Consider the following 7,371-nt stretch of genomic DNA (forward strand, 5'->3'; position numbering starts at 1 on the left):
GTAAAGTGAGGAGGACAGAGGGCTTCTGTGACGTCAGGACACTGACAATCTCATCTGCGTCCTGGACATCGTCCACGGCATACTTCTCCTTGAAGTGCTCCTAGGAATGGCTCTTTCCCATCCAGGTGACATGGCTGGCAGGAAGCCTGGGCACAAACAGGGCCGACTTCCCAGTGTCGATGACGCCGTAGCAGCCTGGCTCGGTGACACCGAACACCCAGTGAAAGAAGGACTCCTGGGGAAAGAGGACCCCGGTGTAGGTGCCTCCCTGCCGTACCACCACTGAGGCGGCCTGCACAGCATGGTTCTTCCGCAGCCGCTCACACCGGCGCTGCGGGTTCAAGGCAAAGAGCGCCAGGGGCAGGCACCTCCAGTGTTTCCGTCCCCAGCCAAAGCAAGGGTCCAGTGCCCGCCACCATGTTCGCCTGGCACCGACGTCACGTGAAGTCTGAAGTCACTCTTACCCAGTTACATTTGACAGAGGAGAAAATTAAAGCTCAGAAAGGGTAAGTGCATTGTCCAACATTTCCAGTCTGTCAACGATGCAGCCAGTAGTGGAATCTGGTTCTGTTAAGCTCTAGAGCCCATTCTCAATCACTACAGCACACTGTTAAATTTGAGTGGTAAAGGTGGATGGATGGCCTGTTACACAGCTCAGAGGTAGGAATAAGTTACGAGGTAGAGTAAGTTATGCATGGGAACCAGCATAAGGTAGAGTAAGTTATGCATGGGAACCAGCAGTGAGGGGCGAAGAAATGAACCAATTGGTCGCAAAAGAAATGATTCATAATGTGGATCCAGAAGGGAGATATTTGTGAATGGCCAAGATCAGGCTTCAGTTTTTGTATGTATTGTGACAGATAAGAGAAAATCTCTATGTGTTCTTGAGTTGAACAACTGACATAATGGGTGAGATTAATGGTCATAGTGCTCATGGTGAAAAACATGAAAACACATGAATTCTGCAGTTGTAATGGGGAGCTTGTGAGATGTCAGATTTGGTCCTGAGTGAAAGATGTAGGAGAGGTCTTTGTTACGCAAGTCTCTGGCATTTGTTGGAACTGACTTGAACAATAAAATAAAAGATCTAAAAGCACTTTGGGAATAGGTGTGCATCATTCTGAAAGAGTATTACTGACGATAATGAAACTTCATGATAACAGTGACTAAGCTAATAAATGCAGCAGAAGGCTATGATCTCCTGAATGTTCACTGGTTGCTCAAGTGTAAACCCAGGGTACTCAACCCTACTTGTGTAGCCGTGTGCCCACTTTGTAGAGGGGAGCATCAAGATTTGAAGAGGTTAAATATTTGCTTTACATTATGCAATTAGGAGTTATGATTGGCACTTAGGGATGCCAAGGAGGGTGGATCACGAGGTTGGGAGTTCAAGACCAGCCTGGCTAACATAGTGAAATCCCATCTCTACTAAAGATACAAAAAATTAGCCTGATGTGGTGGTGCACTCCTGTAATTTCAGGTACTCAGGAGGCTGAGGCAGGAGTATCACTTGAACCCAGGAGGTGGAAGTTGCAGTGAGCCGAGATCGAGCCGTTGCACTCCAGCCTGGGCGACAGAGCGAGACTCTGTTTCAAAAAAAAGAAGTTATGATTGAGCCTCAGGTCTGTCTGACTCCAGCTGTTAACTGCTATGTTCTAAGCTCTACTATGGTCAGGAGATATTCCTTGAGCACATTTTTCAAGGTAATATGATAAACACTATGGGGAAGAGAAATCTTAATCAGACATAGTATATATGTCCTTGCCAAATTCACAGGGTACTAGAAAAGTACTAATCTCCTATAATGCATGGTGGAAAGTGATAAGAAAACAACGAAATCAGGGATGGAGAATTCACCTTTCAGAAGACTGCATGGAGGATGTGGCAGTTGAAGTAGGCTGTGAAAAAGGGATAAGATGGGGCTATACTGAACCAAAAGGATAAGAATAGAGAGGAAAGAGGCAAGTGTTCCAGGTAAGAGGCAGGGCAGGAACAAAAATGAAGAGGTGGCAAGTGCAAGGCAGTTTTTGGAAAAGTTAAATGGCCAGTTTGATGGGACAGAGATAATATGTGTGGAAGTAGAGAAAATGCTGAAAAAAAAAAATACAATGCAGATTTAAATAGTATGAGTAATCATTATAGCTAATATTTGCCCAGCACCTAAAATGTGCCAGGCACTGTCCTTGGGGCTTTAAATTTATTATCTCACTGAAAAATTTCTAACTAGACTGTGAGATTGATCTTATTCCCACCCTCATTTTACAGATAGGTCTATCTGTAAACTGAGTTATCAGTTTATCTGTAAAAGGGGGGTGGGAATAATACCACTCTCGCAGTCTAGTTAAACAAGTTATTTAGAGAAGTAACTTGTCTGTCTTATGAAGATACTGGTGAAGCTGAAACTCAAACACAAATTTATCTAATGCTAAAACTCTTATTCCTAAAACCATATGGTCACCCAGTAAACATTACTGTTGATGCCGAATAAACTCTGCTTCAGAGCCACAGTTTTGATCCATTGGTCTTATTTTTTTTTCTCCTCTGATTTATACACATCTGATGTATGTTGTCATTTCTCTGCAAACTTTCAGAGGACTAGGTGGAAAGACTAGGCTCTAATTTCATCCTAGTGGAGAAAGAAAAAAGAAATTGAAAGTGAGTTTAATTACTCTTTGCTAAAAAGCCGTCTCTTCTCCCCATACTTAACAATATTAAGATTAGGTCTTCACATGCTGCTGTAAGAGAATGGACTCATCCATCATTAGATGTATCCTGGAAAAGGGACTGAGGGAATTTTTCCTGAGGCTCTGGATAGTATATCACTTGAGGCACCTTATAAGAAGGGATACTGTGCTTGGCTTTACACAGGATTGCTGATTTAGGATGATCATACATCCTGGTTTGCCAAAAGGGGTCTTTATGTCTATTAACCTGGCATAATTATTAATGGCACCATCTTTACTCCCAAGTTATAACAGTTTAGAAGATAAATTATATGTTTTCTCTACTGAAGGTCAGAGTAGTGAGAGGTTAGAGCAGCTCCCAGCCCCATTGCCTTGAGTGAGGTTTCTGTCTCACAGGGAGTTGCAGCCAAGAGTCTGAAGGATTCTGCTTCTTCACAGTCTGGATGAATAAATAATGCCATAGGGATGTGAGCCCTACCCATTACTGAATGACTGCTGGTGTCCTTGGCTGCTCCAGAGATAGTAGCATTAAGTAGTCTTCCTGGCATTTGAGGGGATGAACTCGGGGTAGGAGAAGAGGAGAGGCTGTACTCATCCATGAAGTCAGCAGTTTAGGGAATAGGAGGACATGGGCTAAGAACTTCAGTCTCGGGGGATCTCCTTGAATTAGGGTCATGTAAAGGGAGACACATTGTGCCTTGGTGATAGAAGGCTCCTTAGTGAGGCATTTATAAAGCTCCTGTTTAATCTCAGGAAGAATGTACCTATGTTGGAACAGTTATTCATAGTTATTGAAATTTCTTAGGCCAAAAGTTAAAAAGTGTATAAATGACCACGTATCTTGGGTCACTACTTAACTTGGCATGCTTTATTATTATTGATGATTTGGAGGCTATTTTGTAATGCAATTTATTCAGAAGATATTTATTGGGTACCTACAAGATGTTGGGCCACTGACTGAGATTGTAAGAAATAGAAAGTAGAATAAGATAATGTTGTTCTTGCTCATAAAGCTCATTCTCAGCATCGACTACGATACACCATTCAAGCAAATATTTAAAAATACCCCAAACAATACTGTGTGTTGTTTATGGAAACATTCATATATAATGAAAGTACAAAAACATGCATGAGAATGATGCAACAACTTTTGGATACTGGTTAATCCTAAAGGGGGTGGGAGGGAAGGAAAGGGATCGGTTCCAGGCTTTAGCTGTGTGAAAAGCATTTCATTTTACAGGAGGAGAGGTAGTGGGGGTGGGGAAGAGAGAGACACCTGAAGCAAAAAAAGCAGCATTTTAGCATCCATTATATCTTATTTAAATCTGTTAAATCTTAAAATATACCAGTGTAGTTTTCTAAATGCCTGAAATATTTTATAATTAAAAATTAAAGTAAAAAAGGCCAGGTACGGTGACTTATGCCTGTAATCCCAGCACTTTGGAAGGCTGAGGTGGGCAGATTACCAGAGGTCAGGAGTTCAAGACCAGCGTGGCCAATGTGGTGAAACCCAATCTCTACTAAAAATACAAAATTAGCTGTGCGTGGTGGTGAACGCCTGTAATCCCAGCTACTCGGGAGGCTGAGTCAGGAGAATTGCTTGAACTCGGGAGGCGGAAGTTGCAGTGAGCTGGGATCATACCACTGCACTCCAGCCTGGGTGACAGAGTGAGATTTTGTCTAAAAAAATAATAATAATAATAATTAAAGTAAAATTGTACCCAATAAATGTATACAACTATAATTTGTCAATTAATAATTTAAAAAATTAAAATTTACAACAGCCTTGTAAGGAAGATAGACCCGTTAAAATGGATGGTCCTTTTGTCATTACAAAGGCTTTTCTGCAGATGAACTGGTGAAGAAGAGAGATGGAAGGAAGAAGAGTGGACAGAGAAGTGGGTGAAGCTGGGGCTCCTGGGGCCATGGAGTCTATGAAAAATCTGCAAGTGTGGTTGGACCATTTCACAAAAAGGGATATATCTATATGCAATTGAAGTTGTGTGAGATTCTCTAATGTGAACCTCTTCATCTACTCACATACATGGGCCTGGTAAGAGTTGTTTTTTAAACTGAGGGAGGTGCCAGGTTCTTATCCTTGGTGATTCTGGCGCAGAAAGAAATAGCATAGCAGACACAGAATCAATGACCTACACGGTTGGGTAGCTTAGTGGAAACAGTAGTTGAGAGTCAGAGTAGACCAAAAGGATCTACCTCTTGAAGAATTCACAGACAACTTGAGGAGGACTTTGGATCTTCACAGGGCAGGGCATAAGCGTGAGTGGAATTGAGGTGATCTTCCCTAAAGCTGAAGAGCATGGAGATCTCAGTGGACCCTGGGTGACGTGGGACTCTGTAAACCCTTCAATGACAGTCATGAGTGAAGCTCTAGGAAAAGATAGGGAAGATATTTTCATTTAAAAAAATTTGTGGATACATAGTAGGTGTATATATTTATGGGGTACATGAGATGTTTTGATGCAAGCATGCAATGTGAAAAAAGCACACCATGGAGAATGGGGTATCCATCCCCTCAAGCATTTATCCTTTGAGTTACAAACAATCCAATTACACTCTTTATTTTAAAAGGTACAGTTGTTATTATTGACTATAGTCACCCTATTGTGCTATCAGATAGTAGATCTTATTCATTCTTTTTCTTTTTTCTTTCTTTTTTTTTTTTACAAGGTGGGGATAGAAGAAAGGCAGGGATAGATAAAATGTGAGGGAGACAGAAAGAAGGAAGAGTAAAGGCAAATGTGTGTGACCAGGACTTGGAGAGAGGCACTTGGGGTTCCCTGAGGTCTCACTGAGGGATGCTTGAGCAAGAAGCAGCCATCCAGCTGGTCCTTGCTGGCTGAGAACATCCCCAGGTCCTCATGGAGCATGTGCAACAATAGAGGACTTAACTGTCCATACCCATTCGTGTCCCGAAGGAGATGGTGTTGGAGCATGGTGGCTGGACTTATCCACAGGATTTGCTTTGTCCTGCCTTTCAGACTGTGGGCCACCAGGTGTTTTTTTACAAGAAGTCTCCCACCTGCAAACATACCAGGTACTTTCTCCAAGTTGCTGATTTATGACCACAAAATGGGCTGAGGTTCACAGTCCCTTTAACACCGTAAACAAGAAAGTAATAACCTAGAAACACAAAGGAAGAGGAGTTATATTTTGCCATCTGCCACGGTCACTGACCAAACTTTAATCTTTTTATTTTCTAGGTCTAGTGTTAGCGGGGGGCAGGTAGTAGCTTAGTTCCTAGATGGGGGAAGAAATTGGGTCACTAGCAGATGAAGTAAGGGGTGAGATGATGAGGGAGGGGTAGGGAAGAGGGAGGAGGCAAGAGCCTGCAGGACTTCAAGGGAGGAGAATCAAAACAGGTTTCTTGGAAATAAAACTGCTTCCCCACAAGAACAGCCTGATGTGATAAGAGCAAAGTAATGAGAAACAGACAGCTCACATTTCCCTGGAAGTGCAGAGCCAAATAGCAACTGGATTTTGGCTGTTCCCAGATCATTGTATTAACTTAAGTCCCTCCCAGGCCCCCAGTGGGAAATGGGGTGGGGGAACCTGTCTTCAAAGGTTCCCCACTGACTCCATGGCAAAGAGCTCAAAGCCTTGGAAACAGCAAACTCTCCTCTTTCCACCTCCCAACCAATATTGCTCTTACCAGCCTTACAAATAGGGGGTGAACAGTCCTCCCTCAGCCCAGTGGGTCCTTCTTCCAAATCCCCCCTCCTGTGTCCCCCACAGCTGCTTCCCTAAATCATCCAGCTCAGAAAGAGCTGTCCACACGCTTGCCACTTATTCTCTTGCTGTGTGGAGGGCTTGTCTAATTTTAACAAGCAGAAGGTAAGTGGAGTCTCCAATTTCATACAGCTCGCTGGGAGAGGGCCTCATTCCATAGCCCTTGTTCAAAGGAGTCAGTGGTGGGATTTGCCATGGGACCAAACGGATTACCCCTCCCACTCCCTCCTAACCCAATGTTTTGGCCGAGCTCCCCCTAGGCAGGATCCCCAGAGCTTTCTGCCACTTGTAACAAAACAGTCTGACTTCTTGCACCATCAAATGACCATAGTTTCTGAAACCTGGCGGGAGCAGCCTGCTTCTTTGCCAGCTGGAAAGGGGAAGGGGCAGGTCTGTAAGAAGAAAGTGAGACCTTGACTTCAAGCTGAAAGATCCATGGACCTGAAAAAATAGGGCTTTGTTCTCACCCAGAGTCCTCGTCAGTCCCTAAGAGCAAAACTAGGGGCAATTCCAAAGCAGAGACAGCTATGCAAAGGCAAAGATGGACATCTGTCACTTCAATGAGAGCCCTGCTGAGGAGGTTAAAAGAATAAGAAGGGGCTGGAGGTGGTGACACACATGTGTAGTCCCAGTTACTTGGGAGGCTGAGGTCAGAGGATCACCTGAACCTGGGAGGTTGAGGCTGCGGTGATCATGATTGTGCCACTGCACTTAAGCCTGAGAGACAGACTGAGACCCTGTCTCAAAAAAAAAAAAAAAAAAAAAAGAATAAGAAGGGGTAGTAATGTAAATTTCCCATGTTTCCTGGAGACTGGTTCCTCCACAGGGTTTCCTCACTTGATCCAAATGGCCTCTAGATTTCCTAGTCCTAGATCCAACTTGGTGGAACATGAGCTCTCTTTTTATTTTGTCATGGAGCCCGCGCAGCATATTGTTTGAG

The sequence above is a fragment of the Trachypithecus francoisi genome, unplaced genomic scaffold (assembly GCF_009764315.1).
Source record: "Trachypithecus francoisi isolate TF-2019V2 unplaced genomic scaffold, Tfra_2.0 Lachesis_group20, whole genome shotgun sequence".
NCBI classification, from domain to species: domain Eukaryota; kingdom Metazoa; phylum Chordata; class Mammalia; order Primates; family Cercopithecidae; genus Trachypithecus; species Trachypithecus francoisi.